Here is an 18,252-nt window from a genome sequence, read left to right on the forward strand (position 1 = left end):
AGAACAACAGAAAAAAAGAAACAGAGAGAGAGAGAGATAAAAATAAAATGGCATGGGGGGATGAGGACAAATATGTGACACCTTAATCAATAAAGAAATTAAAAAAAAAAAGAAAAGAAAATCTATTATACAAAGGAATGAAAAAATAAAAATAAAAAAATAAAAAATAAAATGGCAATAAATAAGTACTGATTAATAATAACTTTAAATGTAAATGGATTAAACGTATCATTCAAAAGCCATAGGACAGCTGAATGGATAAGAATACATGACCCATAGCAGTATATGCTCTCTATAAGAGACCCATCTCAGAACAGAAGATACACACAAATTGAAAGTAAAGGGATTTAAAAAAAAAAAAGATATTCCATGCATATAAACAGCAACAACAAAATTCTGGGATAGCAATACTTATATCAGACAAAATAGATTTCAAAATAAACACCATAACAAGAGACAAAGAAGGACATTACATAATACTAAAGGAATTAATCCAATAAGAGGATATAACCCTTGTAAACATATAAGCACCCAATATAGAAGCAAATAATATATAAAGCAAATTTTGGTGGACCTAAAGACAGAGGTCAACAATAACACAGTCATAGTAGGGGATTTTAACACCACATTGACATCAATGGATATCTCTTCCAGAAAAAAAATCAACAAGGCAACTATGACCTTAAACAACACATGGGACCAGATGGATTTAATTTATACTTATAGAGCATTTCACACAAAGTAGCAAAATATACATTCTTTTCAAGGGCAGTAATAAATCAAAGCCCTGGATCAAATGGCTTTACAGTTAAACTTTACCAAACTTAAAGAAGAATTAACACCTATCCTTTTCAAACTATTCCAAAACATTTAAGAGGATAAAAGATTGCCAAACTCATTTTCTGAGGCCAACATTATGCTGATTCTAAAGGCAGAGAAAGACCCTGCAAAGAAAGAAAGTTATAGGCCAATATTCTGATGAACAGAGATGCAAAAATTCTCAACAAAATAACAGCAAGCCCAATTCAGCAATACATTAAAAAGATCATGCACCATGATGAAAAGGGATTTATTCTGGGGATGCAATGTTGGAACCATATTTGCAAAACAACAAACATGACATATGACAAGACAAAGAGAAGGATAAAAATTGCATGATCATATCAATAGAGGCAAAATGAGCATTTGAGAAAATCTAGCACCCATTTATGGTAAAATCTCTCAGCAAAGTGGGAATAGAGAGAACATACCATAACATAATAAAGGCCATATATGACAAACCCACAGCTAACATCATACTCCCTGGGGAAAAAATAAAGACATTTTCCTTAATTGCAAAAACAAGACAGCGATGTCCATTCTCATCACTCTTATTCAACATAATACTGGAAGTCCTAGCCACAGTAATCAGATAAGAAGAAAAAATAAAAGGCATCCAAATTAGAAAGAAGTAAAAATGTCATTATTACAAATGATACAATACTATATGTACAAAACCCCTAAAGATTCCATACACACACTCACACACAAAAACAAAACAAAACACTAGAACTGATAAGTGAATTCGGTTAAGTAGAAGGATACAAAAAAAAAAAAAAAAAGAAAATACCCAGAAGTCAGTTGCATTTTTGTATACTATTAATGAATTAACAGAAAAGGAATCTAAGAAAACAATCCTAATTACAATTACATCAAAACAAGAACTCTAGAAATAAAAGTAACCAGAAGATAAAAGATCTATATGAAGAAAATTATAAGATCCTGAATAAAGAAAATATAAATAGAGGCATATACCATGCTCATGGATAGAAAAAATGCACATCATTTAAATATCCATCTTACCCAAAGACATCTACAGATTCAGTGCAATTCCTATCAAGATACTAATGGCGTATTTCACAGAATGAAACAAATAATTCAAAATTGTATATAAAACCACAAAACACCCCAAACAGCCTGAGCAATCTTGATTTAAAGAAAAAAAGTTGGAGATATTATGCTACCTGATATCAAATATACTATAAGTCTAAAGTAATCAAAACATTACAGTCCTGACAAAAAAAACACATAGGTTAAATGGAACAGAAAAAACTGTCCAGAAATAAACCAATAATTATATGGTTAATTAATATTTTACCAAAAAGGCAAGACTATATAAAGACCATCTATTCAATAAATGGTGCTGAGAAAATTGGACAGATACATGAAAAAAATGTAACTATATCACCTTGTTACACCACATATAAGAATAAATCAAAATGGATTAAAGACTTCAATGTAAGACCCTAAACCATAAAAACCCTAGAACAAAACATAGGCAGTAAAATCTCTGACATTTCTCCTAGCAATATTTTTATATATACATATTCTAGAGGCCCGGTGCATTACATTCATTCACTTGTGGGGGCCCTCAGTCTGGCCTGTGCCTTCTTGCAGTCCTGGAGCCCTCGAGGGATGTCTGACTCCCAGCAGACAGACATACTTATCACTGCTGCAGAGGCAGGAGAGGCTCCTGCCACCACCGCTGCACTCACCAGCCATGAGCCCAGCTTCTGGCTGAGCAGCACTCCCCCTGTGGGAATGCACTGACTACCTTGGGGCAGTTCCTGTGTTGAGCGTCTTCCCCCTGGTGATCAGTGAGCATGATAGCAACTGGTCGTTCCACCATTCAGTTGATTTGCATATTAGCCTTTTGTTATATAGGATATCTCCTCAGGCAAGGGACACAAAAGAAGAAATAAATAATTGGGACTATATCAAAGTTTTTGCACACCAAAGGAAACCATCAACAAAATGAAAAGACAACCCACTGAATGGAAGAACATATTTGCCAATGATGCATCGGATAAGGGGTTAATATCCAAATATTTTTAAATTCATACAACTCAATAGAGAGATAGAGAGAGAGACAGAGAGAGAGAGAGAGAGAGAGAGAGAGAGAGAGAGAGAGAGAGAGAGAGAGGATGTTTTTTCTGTATTTTAGTTATAATTCCAGTTTGGTCCTGAGAGAATGTCAGTGTAGCCTCCGTTTACTCTGTGCCCATTTTGGAACCTACATGTGTTTCAAGTGTACAACCCCTTGATTAGGCATTTTTGTAACTTAAAAAGTGATCACCTCAATAAATGTAATTCCAGTTTGACACCATATATAGTTATTTTAATATTATTGATTAATTTCCCTACGCTATATTTTACAACGCCATCACTATTCTATAACTACCAATTTGTATTTCTAAATCTTGGCATCCTTCTCCCCAACCCTCTTCCCACCTAACAATTGTCAAGATGTTTTTTGTATCTGTGAATTTGCTTCTAGTCTGATTGTTTCTTTATTGTCATTCTTAGATTCCACATATAAGAAATTATATGGTATTTGCCTTTCTCTGGCTAATTTCACTTATCATAATTCCCTCATAAGCCTTTTCTAGTGGCTTTCCATACAAATAGCCTGTCTTAACTAAAGCTGTTGACATTCCTAAAATTTTCACAAAAGAAGCATCTGCCTCTCCATACCATATCTCTTGGTAATTGGCTCCAGACCCCTCAGTAGTGACAGCCAGCCTTTGTTGATGGCTTGACCTGCCCTAGGAAGCTCAAAGCCCAATAGCCAAATGCAGATTGCATTGTAGCTCATGGCAGATTGCCAGTATAGGGCACAAGAGGAAGCTGACTTTGGCCTATACCTCCCAGGAGGCTGCAGAGCCAGCACACCTGTTGGACAGTTTAAGACCATTCAGAAGCATCACCCAACCACCTCCATGTGTTATACACTCAAGGGGAAGACCCGGTGAATACCTGAATTCTGCTGAAGTGAGTTCTGGTTCATGGGGTCAACGCCAGCACAAAAGATTCTCCATGATGGTCACAGCCAGCCCTCACAGCTGTTCAGCCTTGGGGTAAATGCCTTCCATCAGTGTGCCAACAGAAATCAAGGCTCAACTACAACAGGAGGTTAAACACAGCCAATAGGGAAATGCACATTGAGCACCCAGCTCAAGTGACAAAGGAGGCTGCACTACTGGGTCCTATAGGATACCTACTACATACGGCCCCTCTACCAAGACCAGGAGATGTAGAAGCTCGTCCTAGTAATAGAAACTAACACAGAAGACAGCCAAAATGAGAACACAAAGAAACATGTCCCAAATGAAAACAGCAAAACTCCAGAAAAAGAACTAAACAAAATGAGGACAAGCAATTTACCAGATGTAGAGTTCAAAACACTGCTTTTGATGATGCTCAAGGAACTTAGGGGAAAAGTATTAGAACTTAGTGAGAACTTCAACAAAGAGATAGGAAATGCCCAGCTGCTGTGCCATCAAAGCATAAACTGGAAGTTGACGGTTCAATTCCCAGTCAGGGCACATGCCTGTGTTGTGGGCTTAATCCCCAGTAGTGGGCATGCATGAGGCAGCTGAACAATGATTCCTTCTCATTATTGATGTCTCTCTCTCTCTCTCTACCTCTCTCTCTCTCTCTCTCTCTCTCTCTCTCTCTCCCCCTCTATCTCTATCTCTTCTCTCTCTCCCTCCCTCTCTGAAATAAAAAAAAAGAGAGAGATATGAAACTGGAGATAGAAAAGAAAAAGAACCTGTCTGAAATGAAGAATACACTTACTGAAATAAAAAGTACATTACAGGAAATCAACAGTAGAGTATATAAAGTAGAGGACCTAATTAATTATTTTAAAGATAAGGAAGCAGAAAACACCCAATCAAAATAGTAAAAAGAAAAAAGCATCTAAAATAATGAGGACAATATAAGAAGCTACTGAAACAACTACAAGATTACCAATATTCACATTATGGGGGTGCTGGAAGGAGAAGAGAGAAAGAAATTGAAAACCTATTGGAAAAATGATGATGGGAAACATCCCTGGTGAAGAAAATAGACATATAAGTCCAGGAAGCATAGAGTGTTCCAAACAAGATTAAACCAAAGAGGCCCACACCAAGATACACCATAATTAAAAATCCAAATATTAAAAACAAAGATAAAATCTTAAAAGTATCAAGAGAAATGCAGTTAGTTGCCTACAAGGGAGCTCTCATATGACTGTCAGCTGATTTCTCAACAGAAACTTTGAAGGCCTTGTGGGATTGGCATGAAATATTCAAACAGATAAAAAACAAGGACCTACAATTAAGATTGCTCTACCCAGCAAAGATATCATTTAAAATCCAAGGACAAATAAAGAGCTTCTCAGGGAAAAAAAAAAAGTTAAACAAGTTTATCATAAAAAAAACAGAATTATAAGAAGTGTTAAAGGGTCTTTAAGAAGAAAGAGGAAGAGGAGTAGGAGGGGGAGGAAAGGAGAAAGAGGAAATGAAAAAAATCAAAAACATGAATAATAAAATGGCAATAATACATATCTATCAGCTATTATTTCAAATGCAAATGGATTAAATGTTCCAGACAAAAGGTATACAGTGACTGAGTGGATAACAAAACAAGGCCCTTACATATACTGTCTACAGGAAACTCACTTCAGATAGAAATACACACGTAGACTAAAAGTAAAGGGATAAAAAAGATATTGTATAAAAATGGAAACAAAAAATAAAATCTGGGGAACCGATACTTATATCAGACAAAATATACTTTAAAACAAAGGCTATAACAAGAGACAAAGAAGGATCCACCAATTTCACTTATGAGTATTTATCCAAAGAAACCCAAAACACTAAAATGAAAACATATATGCATATGTTCATTGCAGCATTATTTACAATAGCCAAGATATGAAAGCAACCTAAGTGTCAACACCATCAATAAATGATTAGATGCCCGGACCCATGTGGCTCAGTTGATTGGGAGTTGTTCAATGTGCTGAAAGGTTGACAGTTCAATTCCCAGTCAGGGCATATAGGTTAAAGGCTTGATCCACAGTTAGGAGTGTGCAGAAGGCATCTGATAAAGGTTTCATTCTCACATCAATGTTTCTCTCTCCCCCCACCCCACTTTCTCTGTCTCTCAAATTCCATTTTGAAAATCTTTTTTAAAAATGTTTAATCAATAAATGGGTAAAGATGTGTGCATATATAAAATAGAATATGATTAAGCCATTAAAAAAAAACACAATAAAATCTTTCCATCTGCAACAACATAAATGGACCTAGAAGTTATTGTGCTGAGTGATGACTCAGGACCCAATACTGGTGGAGGGGAAAGGAGATATCTGCCCACAGCCCATCCTCAAGAACACCAAGATCCAGGAAGTGGTTTAAGTCTGATCATCCCAAGAGATCATCTTCCAGAATTCTGATTATACCCCTGGTGTGACTCCTCATTCAATAAGCATTCCCCTGTGACAGCTATAACCACAGGCTTTGTTTTTCTCCCTTATAATTAAATACACATCAAGTGGGTGATAAGTACTCAGGCTGTTGAACATCCTGGGCAGATTTGTGGGTGACCCATGGACCTGGCTGCACCCAGTGAGCTTTCATCCCACAGCAAATGCACCAGAACCCACATAGTGTTCTGTCTGTTCCACCTCATCCAATCTGTAATGGATGCTGTGTGCAGCAGGTCTCATTAGTGTCCTCCAGGACTACCCTTGTGGGGTCAGCGAAGGCTTGGGATTTGAGAGAGTCAACCAAAACACCCAAGTGGTAAGTTCTGAATTTGAATCCAAATCAAAGGAGTCCAGACCAGGAAAAGGCAGATCAGTGTAGCTCATGAAAGAGTAAAGGCCTGTTCCACCCAATCCTGAGAGCCCTACTGCTCACAGCACCCATCACTCAGTTACTCTGCCACCAGTCTTGGAGGAAAGTTCAGGGTGTTACACTACTCCTCATTATCAGGTGCTTGATGTTCATAGCCCAGAAGTAGACAGTTCTAGAAAAAGAGCTGGCTCTGTTATTGTTGAAATATCGATCAGATCTGATGGTCCAGATGGCTCCAGATCAAGAGCTGGCCGAGGATTTTAAGTGATGTTGGTGCTTGTTTCATTCCTGTGAGATTTATGGAGGCGATACTGGCTCCAGCACTAGCACAAGCTGGACCAGGCTCTAGCCTCAGATCAGGCCCTCCCTCTGCCTCTGAAGTTTTCAAGGCTCTAGAGGTGGTTCTGAAGTAGGTTGAAGGGACAGGTTCATGCACATGATTGATTTCCTGTGCCTTTACGAAGATAGAACAGATGCCACTGCCTGTAAATGAACTCCAGCTGATAAATCTCCTTTCCACAGAACATCCTCCCAGACTTCAGGTCCCTCACCTTCCAGCTCTGTCTCAGTGCAGTCTAGATGCTCCTGCTCTACCCAAACTACATTGATGCTGTGTAAGGCTGGGATATTGACCTGCACAGAGGCCTTCTTCTGCTTGAATCAGAAAAAATGGATGGGCTGGCCAAAATCATACCTGGTCAGGTCAGGTTTCCACCATAGAAGCAATGGCCCTGGAGGGAGGCAGTTGGGGTCCTGGTCTTTCCTTCCACACTGCCTTTCCCTGGCATCCTTGATCAGAGCTGAGCCTATATGCACGCTTCTGACCTTCTAGGGCACAACCCTATCCCACTCTCAATCCCTGTGTGGCTGTCCTGACAGGAGGAGGCCTAGAATCTAGAAGGTGTAACACAGAGTCTATGTGAGTCTCTTCTACCCACTGACATTTCTCCTTAAGGTGCAGGACACTGCCACCCTAGGCCTCCATGCACCGTGTCTCCTAGACTAAAGATTCAAAAGACTTGTAGGCAGGCTGTTCACCATATCTCCTGTTCTGAGTCCTGTGTTGTTGGTCAGAAGAGATGGATGTGGAGAACAGCAGGCAGAGAAGGATGAGACATGGATTTGTGGTGGGAATGGGAATCTATAGGACAACTCTTCCCAGCCTTCCCTGAGGTTCTATGGGAACTAAAACCATACCCACAGCTCTCTTTGTCCCCTGTCCTCCTGGAGTGGAAGTCACTAGACCCCAGATCATCCTTAGCAATCAGAATATGTGGAATACCTGGGTTCTGCTAGGCCCTCTCCTCCCACAGCCTCCATTCTGTAGACACAAGAGGCCCTCCTTCTGGAACAAAAAACCATTCATATTTTTATTTGGTTCTGTGGTATATCACCCTGATCATTAAATGGGACTATTCCTGCAGATCTAGAAAAAACCTTGATGGCATCAGATCTGAAGGATGGTGGACAGGACCTGCAAATGATGCCTAGTTTCACTCTCTGACTCACTGACCAGAAATGAGGTTTAGGGGCTGGGTCTACTTCATTTACTGAGTTATGCTAAGCATCTCCAAAGGTGCCTGCGGAATATACGTTGTCAAAGAAATGAACTCCAACCAGAACCACCCCAGATAGCAGAGTCCTGGGACCCCTGCTATCCTCTGAGATCTCTAATCTGGCAACACCAAAAACAAGAACAAGGAGCAGGTAGGTGGAATCTCAAGCAGCTCTACAGTTTGTTTTCCATGTGATTTTCAAAACTCAGAAAAGCCACAGGCCAGGAGGGTGACTTTTCTTGGGGGAGAGAGAAATAATTGGCATGAACAACCACAACAGCTATTTTGCAGAGCCAGGAACCAGGTACCTGACATGGCTTGTCCTCACAGTAGTCCCTACAAGAATCCTACGAGGTTTATTTTCTTTTTTTATGAGGTTAATTGTTACCACCCCACTTTCAGAGGAGCAAACTGAGGCTCAGAGAGATGTATTTACATTTTGAGGACACTCGGCTAGCAGTGGGTACAGTCACTACTGTGCCAAAGAGGCAGGAGTTCACTTAGTAAGCAGCTGGTCCAGGACCTGTTGGCTCTGGAGAAGGCTGGGAGAGTGGACATGAAGGTGGAGATTTGAGAGATGTTTACACCCAGAAAAACAGGGTACCCTGTATGTCACTACATTCTCCAATGTGTCTTCCTGGAGGGCCCACATCCTGGAGGCCTCATGTAGGTTGAGTTCCTTTTTTCTTGGCCAATTACAAAGCAGCTAGAAGTTAAAGGCTATTGAAATCTATGTATTTGGTCTCAACTCTGTTTCTTGCCAAAAATTAGTCAGCTTTTGCCCTGTTGCCTAGTTAGACAAAAAGATTTTGAGGCCTATCTGCTCAGGAAACCCAGCAAAACATATGAAATCTACTTAACTCACAACTTGTTGACTATGTATACCTCCCACTTTATCTGTATTTTATGCTCCTTTTCCCTCCACCACAGCTCCGCTATCAGACAGACATTCCTCGTATATTTGTACGATGCCTTCATCAGCAGGTTTCTTAAACTAGTTGATTTTTAAGATCTGGAAAGTCATATGCACTGATTTCTTCCCTTACCTTGCTGAAATGGATACCCAAGTCTAAGGCAACTTCTCCCCTAATGAGAATACTCAATTTTAATTGTGGATACAAAACCAATACAATCTTTACACAAAAGTGATTGCCTAAAGGAACCCATCAGAAAAAAAAATATTTCTCCTTACTTGGACATATACACAGCAATATGCACACACACACACACACACACACACACACACACACACACACAGAAGCAATCACACCCGAACTCATACACACAGTAACATGTAACTAGGGAATGAAAGACAGAGAATGACAGAGCTGAAAGTGATCTTTAGTCTATAACCTTCACCTTAGAGATGAGGAGTAGAAGAATGGGGTGATTTGCAGACTTCCTATAGCAAGCTGGGACAGGCACCAAACTACAGGATTCTTTCTTCATATTTGTAGTGGTGTCACAGGCAGTCTGTGTGCTGCTGACAAATACTCTAGATGTGAAATAGTAAACATTTAATTAGTGCTACTAGGACATCTGTTTAAGATCATTGACAGACATGAGAGTTTTCCTTATGGCCTTCACCCTAAGGTCTGGGAAGAAAATATCCACCATGTGATTTCTACAGGATTAGAGAAAGGACAGAGGCAATGTATCACAGGGACCTGCCAGGTCAGGAGCTGTGGCATTACTGTGTTCATAACACTCCATAAGGGAGGACGTTTGCCACAGGGACGTAATCTTCCTGTTGGACCTTGACGTAGGTAGTTCAGTTCAGGTGCCATTTGAGCAGTGCTGCCAGAATACTTGCATGTGTCCTAATGGACTGTATGAGATGTACTCAGGGTGCCATAACATAGGACCACATCCAGTATAATAAACAGCAGACATTTATTTTCTCACAATTCCAGAGACTAGAAGTTAGAGATGAGGGTGTCAGCTGGGCTGATGTCTCCTGCCCTGGTAGATGGCCATCATTGTCGCTGTGTCACATGGAATTGAACTCACATGTGTCCTGCCCTCATCTTCAAAGGACACCAGTCATATTAGGTTAAGACCCACTCCAGTGAACTCACTTACCTTAATTACTTCTTGAAAGACCATAAGCTTAAATACAGGCTCATCCTGAAGTTCTAGGGGTTGTGAAGTCATGGTATTTGGGCGACACATTTCAGCCCACATATATACTATTACTAGTTGGAGATAGTTGCCCTGGTATGGGACTGCTGGTGAAAGGGCATGCACATGTAAAATTTTAACAGCTGCAAAGTCAGATTACTAATCACAAAAACTATAGCAGTATTTTGCCAGCAAGTTTCTGATGATGGCGGCTGCCTTGCAGCCAGCCTAGCCTAAGGATTTCTCCTTCTTTCAGCTTTTACCAATCTGGTGTCAGGATGTCCAGGGTAATCACAGTGTTCCTTGATTTGCAATTGCCTCATGGGCACTTTGTGTCCCCTGTCATCTTTTCAGCAATCACATAGATTTGATCCTTCCTGGTCATCTGCTCAGATTCCTGCCAGATCACCCGCTTTCTAGTCTGGAGACTGCAGGCATTTGCCCCTTTTCAGAATCTGAGGTTTTTATTATGTGGGTTTCAAAACACTCTTTAATGTAAAAGGAGGAAAAACAAGCGTTTTTACAAGTTTATTTGTTTATGGATTTACTTTTAAATATATTTGTATTGATTTCAGAGAGGATGGAAAAGGAAGAGAGAGAATGGAAACATCAATGATGAGAGAGAATCATAGATTTGTTGCCTCTTGCATGCCTCCCACTGGGCATTGAACCTGCATAACTGACCATTTGAGTTAAAGGGTCCAGTCCTCTGGGACGATCCATTAGGCAAGTTGTATGTATAGGACCTCATTACTCAGAAGTAGCTGAGCTTTCATTCAAGCCAATGTCCTTTATCTGACCTTAACTTTCTGTCAAGGGTATGTGGCAGGCAGCAGGACAAGAAAAGATTTAGACATTTATTCTTCATGAAAAGAAAGCTTAGCTTTATACAAATAGAAAGGTACCTTTGTACTGTGAGGCTAACTTAGTCCTCTTAAGAAGACCTAGGATAAAAAGCGTATTACCTAAAATTAGTAGTTGTGATTGGTGGCAGTTATTGAACAATACATGGCTTACCCAAAGAAAGTTATATGAGAACATATAGTTTAAGGTAAATGTTTGCTTATCTTAAAAAGTACTTTAATAAATTGAACAAAGAAGAGTATCTTTACAGAGAGATGGTGACTCATCATGTAGTTAAAAATACATGCAGTGTTGCTGTCTTCCATTTTTGTAACAGATAGAAGAAGAATAGATGCAGTCAAGTTAATATAGAAAAGTACAAAGCGGTCTAGCAAATAGCTTTCAAAAATGGGTTAAATAACACCTGGGAACATGTACAAGCCATTATCAATGACTGACACTGGTATCAACACTCTTACAAAAGAGAGGGGGAAAAGAAGTCAACCACAAAACTGGAATTAAAACAGTTCATTTTCTCATTAGAAAAGAATAATAACATTAAAAAATACTTACAGAATTTAATTTAGAAATATAGACCAGTGAAGTGGAAGGTGAGAATTAGGAGTGAGTCCTTGGCAGCCTAAGATAATTGGGCCTGGCTGCTCACAAGAGACTGAGTACCAGAGGCCCGTCTATCAGGGAGGACAGTGTGAAATACCACAGGAGCACACATTTATGGGAGCCTGCTCTGTGCTTAGCAAGGAGCTGGGGTTGGGAACAAAACACAGCCTCCTTTTTCTCAGGAATATTCATGCCCGTTATCTTGGTACCAGACAGGAAGGATAGCAGGGGTAAGGGGGGTAAAGTGGTGAGGAGAGGTGTGACCCAGTGGAGGAGGGGCTAAGGACATACAACAAGGTGGGGAGTATTGGTTGTTTGTGGGTGGGCCAGTCTTCACTTCGTCTTTTAGAAACTACATTCCAGTTTTCTTTGGAAAACTAACCTTCCACCTCACCCCAGTCTGTGGTTGGGTGGACTGGCTCTACCACAGCTCCAGTGATGAGCTGATCAGTGCTTGTGCCTCATTTCCCTGGACACAGTGGTTGCTTCTGAGATGGGCACTTGACTCAATTAGAGACATTTACTAGGAGTATCAGGGTATGAAGGCAGGTGCCACTTTCTGCTGGACTTGCAAGGTCTAGAGTAACTGCAGCCATCATACAAATATGTGAGAGATATCTAACTGATGGTGGAGCTTTGGTGGAGGAAAAGGGAGCATAGAAACCAGATAAAGTGAGTTCTGTTTTCATCATCTGAGTTCTGATAAGCAGCTCATTAAGCCATAACTATCCTTTATTGCTTACCATGGTTTAACTGTATATTTAGCTTCTTACGACACCAGAAAGACCGGGTATTTAGAGAAAGGGGTTTTGAGTTGCTTTAAGTGGCAGAAAGAAAAGTATAGTGAATTTTAGAGTAGAAACCAATACAGCGACATTTATTCATTCCTGCAAGAATAGCATTTTTAAGTGATATAGTCAAAGTCGGGGGTTTCTTTTAAAAATGACTTACACATCTAGCAGTTTTGCTCAGTGGATAGAGCATTGACCTGCAGACTGAAGGATCCTGGGTTTGATTCCAGTCAAGGCCTCATGTCCAGGTTGCAGGCTTGACCCCCAGTAGGGGGCATGCAGGAGGCAGCCAATCAATGATTCTCTCTCATCATTGATGTTTCTATCTCTCTCTCCTTTTCCTTCTCCCTTCCCCTCTGAAATCAATTTTAAAAAAATAGAAATTATTTACAAGCTAAGGTTTGAGGAAGTAAGGAAGTGATCATGCACATAGGGGGTGGAGTGAGGCTGGAGTGGCCCTAAGATGAGGATATGCCTGGTGTCTTCAAGGAATAGCAAAGAGGCGAGGGAACGAGAGAACACTGAGTGAGAGGGAGAACAGGGGATTCCTTCTGAAAAGTAATGGGTTGGAGAAGTTAGATCCTGTAAGAGTACATGAGCTGTTGTAAGGATTTTAAGTTTTACTCAAAATGAAACAAAGAAACTCTACAGAAATTTGAGCAGAGTTGCATCATCTGAGTTATGTTTTAAAATGATCACTCTGACTGCTTTTGCATAGTAGGGCTCAAGGGTGGAAGCCAGAAGCCCAGTAATGCCAGTGAGAGGTCATGGTGGATCAGATTGGAGGTAGCACTGAAGTCACTAAGAGGTGGTCAGACGCTGTATGTGTTTTGAAGAAATAAACAAGAGACTTCACTGACAGGTTGCATGTGGGCTCTAAGAGAAAGGGTAATTATTTAAGAATATTAGGGGATAGAATTACCTTCAACTGAGATGAGGAATGTTGAAGAGGAGCAGGTTGGAAGAAAGACTAGGAAATATGAGAAGTATTTCCATTGGAAACATGTTAGATTTTTATATACTTAATAAGACACCCTAGAGGACATGTTCAGTAAGTAGAAAGTTGCTATACAAGTCTAGGATTCAAGAGCAAAAGCTGGACTGAAGATGTGAACTTTCCTGGAAAACTGGTGGTTTAGAAACATGAGAGTAGGTAAGGTCAAAAGGGGAGTGTGTGTAGACATAGGACAGAAGGAATAACTTTTCAAAGTCTCCAACATCATGGGGCCAGCCTGAGGAAGGGGAAGGCCTGATGAAGGAGACTAAGAGTCAGTGAATGGGGAGCTGGGGTTCGGGGGCAGGGGGAGTCAGGAAATGGTGGTGTGTGATAGGCCAACACACCCTTGACACAACTATCTCTCATTGGCCAGGGAACTAGAGAACTCTTGTACCCCCTATCTATCTTGAGGGCACAAAGACTGATCTCACAATGCTTTTCACCCTGTTTCTGTCACACACAAAAAGTTCATTGCCGCCCTAGACGGTTTGGCTCAGTGGATAGACTGTCGGCCTTCCTGAGGACTGAGGGGTTCAGGGTTTGATTTTGGCCAAGGGCACATGCCCAGGTTGCAAACTCGATCCCCAGTAGGGGGCATGCAGGAGGCAGCCAATCAATGATTCTCCCTCATCATTGATGTTTCTTTTTAAAAAAAAAAAAAAAAAAAAAAAAAAGCTCATTTCCAGGTCACTCTTATCAAGGAGCAGGGTGTGATCAACTCTGACAATGTTGTTGAGCATGGGAAATCAATCCTGTCAGTATAGGGTGTCTTACTGCAAATGCAAGGGCCACTGCCATGATGGAGTTGAGGAATTGATTGAAGTGATGTCCAAAGTTCTGGGTCTAGAAAGATTGTCTTCTTCAGGTGATGAGTAGGAAGGCAGTCCACACCTGAGCCGTCTCTATCCTACAGAAGGAAAGGAAGACACAGTGAGTAGGGCATCTGCATTTATTTCCAGAGTGTTCTCTTCTTAACTATACCCCAGTCTGTTTGTACTTCACATTCTCTGTTTCTTCACCTCCCCTCATCTTCTGAGTACTCATGTGTGCTACTTATCCCACCACACTCTCCTTCCTTCTCATATGGTACATCCATCTCTACCTCCCCCCCTTTTTTTTCCCCTCCCATATCACTACCCTGACCCAGCAGGTTCTCTTGGAGATTTCTATTGATTACAGATCGACTCATCTTGTTTTGTATTGCCACCAAGTACTAATAGAATCCTCAGAGCAAGAAGACATCATTTTTAACACTCCCGTCTATCATTAATTTTTTAATAAGCTTGATATCATCACCCAAAATACATTATACCTCAACTAGAAAATGAAAGGGTTTTTTTTTAATACATGTTTTTAGGAGTTCTTTTCCGCTCAGATACTATTTAGAAATCTAATACCCAGAATAAGGAGTATAAGTGTGTGTGTGTGTGTGTGTGTGTGTGTGTGTGTGTGTGTGTGTGAAGCTGTATGGGAAATTTGGTTAACATTTATTAATTATTTGTCTATGTAAATCAGATTTTCCCAAAGAATTGTGCATTTAGCAAAAGGTATGATTATCTAAAATAAAATTGATCTTATGTAAAGATTGCATCATTATTTGAAGACTATGCAAACAATTTTTAAATAAATTACATTCTAGGGAAGATGATAAGTCCTATCACTAAGAACTGTCATTCTACTGAGCCACAGCACAGATCAGCACAGAAGATTATAGGATGATTTCAAGCCTCTGACACTATCTAGATTAGAGGACTGTTAGATACACTGGAAGACACCTCTCAGTCAGCAGACATCAATGTAGTGTGTAGTTTCCTCCTTGGTTACCTCTGATAAAGTCTGTTCCGCTCACCTACCTTTGTTTTAACAGCCCACCAAGGGTCTATAACTTCCTACATCCAAGAGAAAACTTTGGCACATGCTATGTGTCCGAAGATATCTTGGCTTTGTTCCTCACTTATACACATTATAATTTTCTATTGAGCATTGGAATGAGGGACCTCAATTCCATGTGGGTGAACATATTGCATTCTAGATATTTATATTATGCTACACAACAATGCTGCCCTGTAGGTAACTCTCACCTCCAATTTTCTAGAGATGATGTAGACTTGCATCTGTGCTCAGGACCCAGAGTGACCCAACATCAGATGTATTATGTCTGTACCATAAAGAATTTTACTGTTTCCTGGGAGAAAAGAAAAGGCAAGCTCCTTGTCTAAGGTCACATGGTTGGTTAATAGAAGAACTGTGAGTCAAACACTGATCTGTCTCTTTAGAAGCCCATGTACTTCTACAGAAAACCAAGCTTGTTCCTCTTATGAGAAAGTGTGAAGCAAGCAGGAGACTAAGATGGAGTAAAGGACAATACTCCATGCAGGATATACTCTGTTTTATTTTGTTTTAAATATTTTATTTTACTTACTAGTGACCTGGTGCACAAAATTTGTGCACAGAGGGGGGGTTCCCTCAGCCCAGCCTGCACCCTCTCCAATCGGGGACCCCTTGGGGGATGTCCGACTGCTGGGTTAGGCCCAATCCAGGCAGTCAGACATCCCTCTCACAATCTGGGACCACTGACTCCTAACTGCTCACCTGCCTGCCTGCTTGATCACCCCAAACTGCCTCTGCCTGCCTGTCTGATTGCCCCTAACCCCTCTGCCTGCCTGCCTGATCGCCCCTAACTGCCCTCCCCTGCTGATCTGATCTTGCCCCAAACTGCTCTCCCCTGCTGGCCTGATTTTGCCCCCAACTGCCTCTGTCTGCCTGATAGCACCCCCAACTGCCCTCCCCTGCTGGCCTAGTTGGCCCCAACTGCCCTCTCCTGCTGGCCAGATCTTGCCCTCAACTGCCCTCCCCTGCCGGCCTGATCTCACTCCCAACTGCCCTCCCCTGCTGGCCTGATCCCTCCCCTGCTGGCCTGATCTCGCCCCCAACTGCCATCACCTGCTGGCCTGATCTTGACCCCAACTGCCCTCCCCTGCAGGCCTGGTCTCCCCCAACTGTCCTCCCCTACAGGCCTGGTCATCCCCTACAGTCCTCTCCTGCCCGCCCAATTGCCCCCAATTGCCCTCCCCTGCTGGCCTGTTTGCCCCCAACTGCCCTCCCCTGCCAGCCTGATCACCCACAACTGCCCTCCCCTGCTGGCCATCTTGTAGCTGCCATCTTATGGCAGCCATATTGTGGCAGCCATCTTGTGGTGGCCATCTTGTGATGATGTGGGGGTGGCCATCTTGTGACAACATGGGGCAGCCATCTTGTGATGATGTGGGGGCAGCCATCTTGTGAGACATAAAGGTGTCGTGCGAGGGAGCAAGGGCCACTTAGGCTTTTATTAGTATAGACTAGAGGCCCAGCATGCAAAATTGCGCAGACCCAGACCCGCTGCGTCAGCGGGACCCCAGACCTGCTGTGCGTAAATAGCTTGCCACCACGAGCCAGTACGCCACACGAGCTGCAAGCCCTGCCACATGAGCCACAAGTCCTACCATGCTGCGTGAGCTGCAAGCCCCACCTTGCCACTGCAGGCAGCTCATGGGCCAAGAGGAGGGACCAAAAGATGCTCCCTGGACCTCCTGGTGACTGATCGTTATGGCATGTGGCATTATGGCCACTGGCCTTTTATAATATAGATTATCCCATTTATCACCTCATGCTTTTACACAACTTGGCCCTAAGCAAAAATACACATAAAATTATCACACAACACATGACAATGAGCACTTTTAAATATTTATCTGTGTACCCTCATCAATCATCTCATGTCCCACCTGCTATACTTATTTCATAACTAGAGGCCCAGTGCACGAAATTTGTGCATGGGTGGGGGTGCCTCAGCCTGGCCTGTGCCCTCTCCAATCTGGGACATCCCTCTCGCAATCCAGAACCACTGGATTCTAACCGCTCACCTGCCTGCCTGCCTGATTGCCCCTAACTACTCTACATGCCTGCCTGATTTCCCCTAACTGCCTCTGCTTGCTAGTCTAATCATCCCCTAATTGGTCCCCTGCTGGCCTGGTCGCCCCTAAATGGTCTCCTGCCAGCCCAGTCGACCCCTAACTGCCCCCCCTGATGGCCTGGTTGTCCTCTAACTGCCTCCCTGCTGGCCTGGTCACCTCCTAACTGGTCCCCTGCCAGCCTGGTCACCCCCTAACTGCCCCCCTGCTGGCCTGGCTGCCCTCTAACCACCTCTGCCTTGGCCCCCACCACGTGGCTTAGTCCAGAAGGAAGTCGGATGTCCAGAAGATGTCTGGTCAACCCGGACTAATTAGCATATTACCTTTTATTAGTATAGATATGCTCACAGATATAGCCAGAGCTATAACTTAAAAATACTACCTTGAAAATGGTTTTCATGAAGAATAAAGGACCCAAAGACAGTAGAAAAAAATGAAGACCAAAGTCAATGATTTGGCCACATTTACAAAATTCACCACAAAGGAGAGAATAAATCACAATGGTACTGTATTCTCATTACAAAATGGTGCTCTAATTGTTTGCTAAGACAGTTCTCCAAATTTACCACTGACCTAATGGAAGATGGAATTCTTGTGATCTTTCTCTTTGCTCTGAAATCATGTGTAATACAAGATGTTATCCCTAACCAGTTTAGCTCAGTGGATAGAGCATCAGCCTGTGGACTCAAGGGTCCCAGGTTT

At 41.9% G+C, this 18,252-nt stretch overlaps 1 long non-coding RNA gene across 1 annotated transcript in view; it reads right to left on the reverse strand.

Moving 5' to 3' along the window:
- Nucleotides 1-11,250: 11,250 nt before the first annotated feature.
- LOC129149165 (uncharacterized) overlaps nt 11,251-18,252 on the reverse strand; it is a 56,598-nt gene continuing 49,596 nt past the window's right edge. The window contains exons 3-4 of the long non-coding RNA XR_008556154.1: nt 14,372-14,504; nt 11,251-11,289 (exon numbers count right to left, since the gene is read on the reverse strand). This is a non-coding gene — a long non-coding RNA (uncharacterized LOC129149165). The remainder of the gene's footprint in view (nt 11,290-14,371; nt 14,505-18,252) is intronic.

Source organism: Eptesicus fuscus, chromosome 5, assembly GCF_027574615.1.
Source record: "Eptesicus fuscus isolate TK198812 chromosome 5, DD_ASM_mEF_20220401, whole genome shotgun sequence".
NCBI classification, from domain to species: Eukaryota; Metazoa; Chordata; class Mammalia; order Chiroptera; family Vespertilionidae; genus Eptesicus; species Eptesicus fuscus.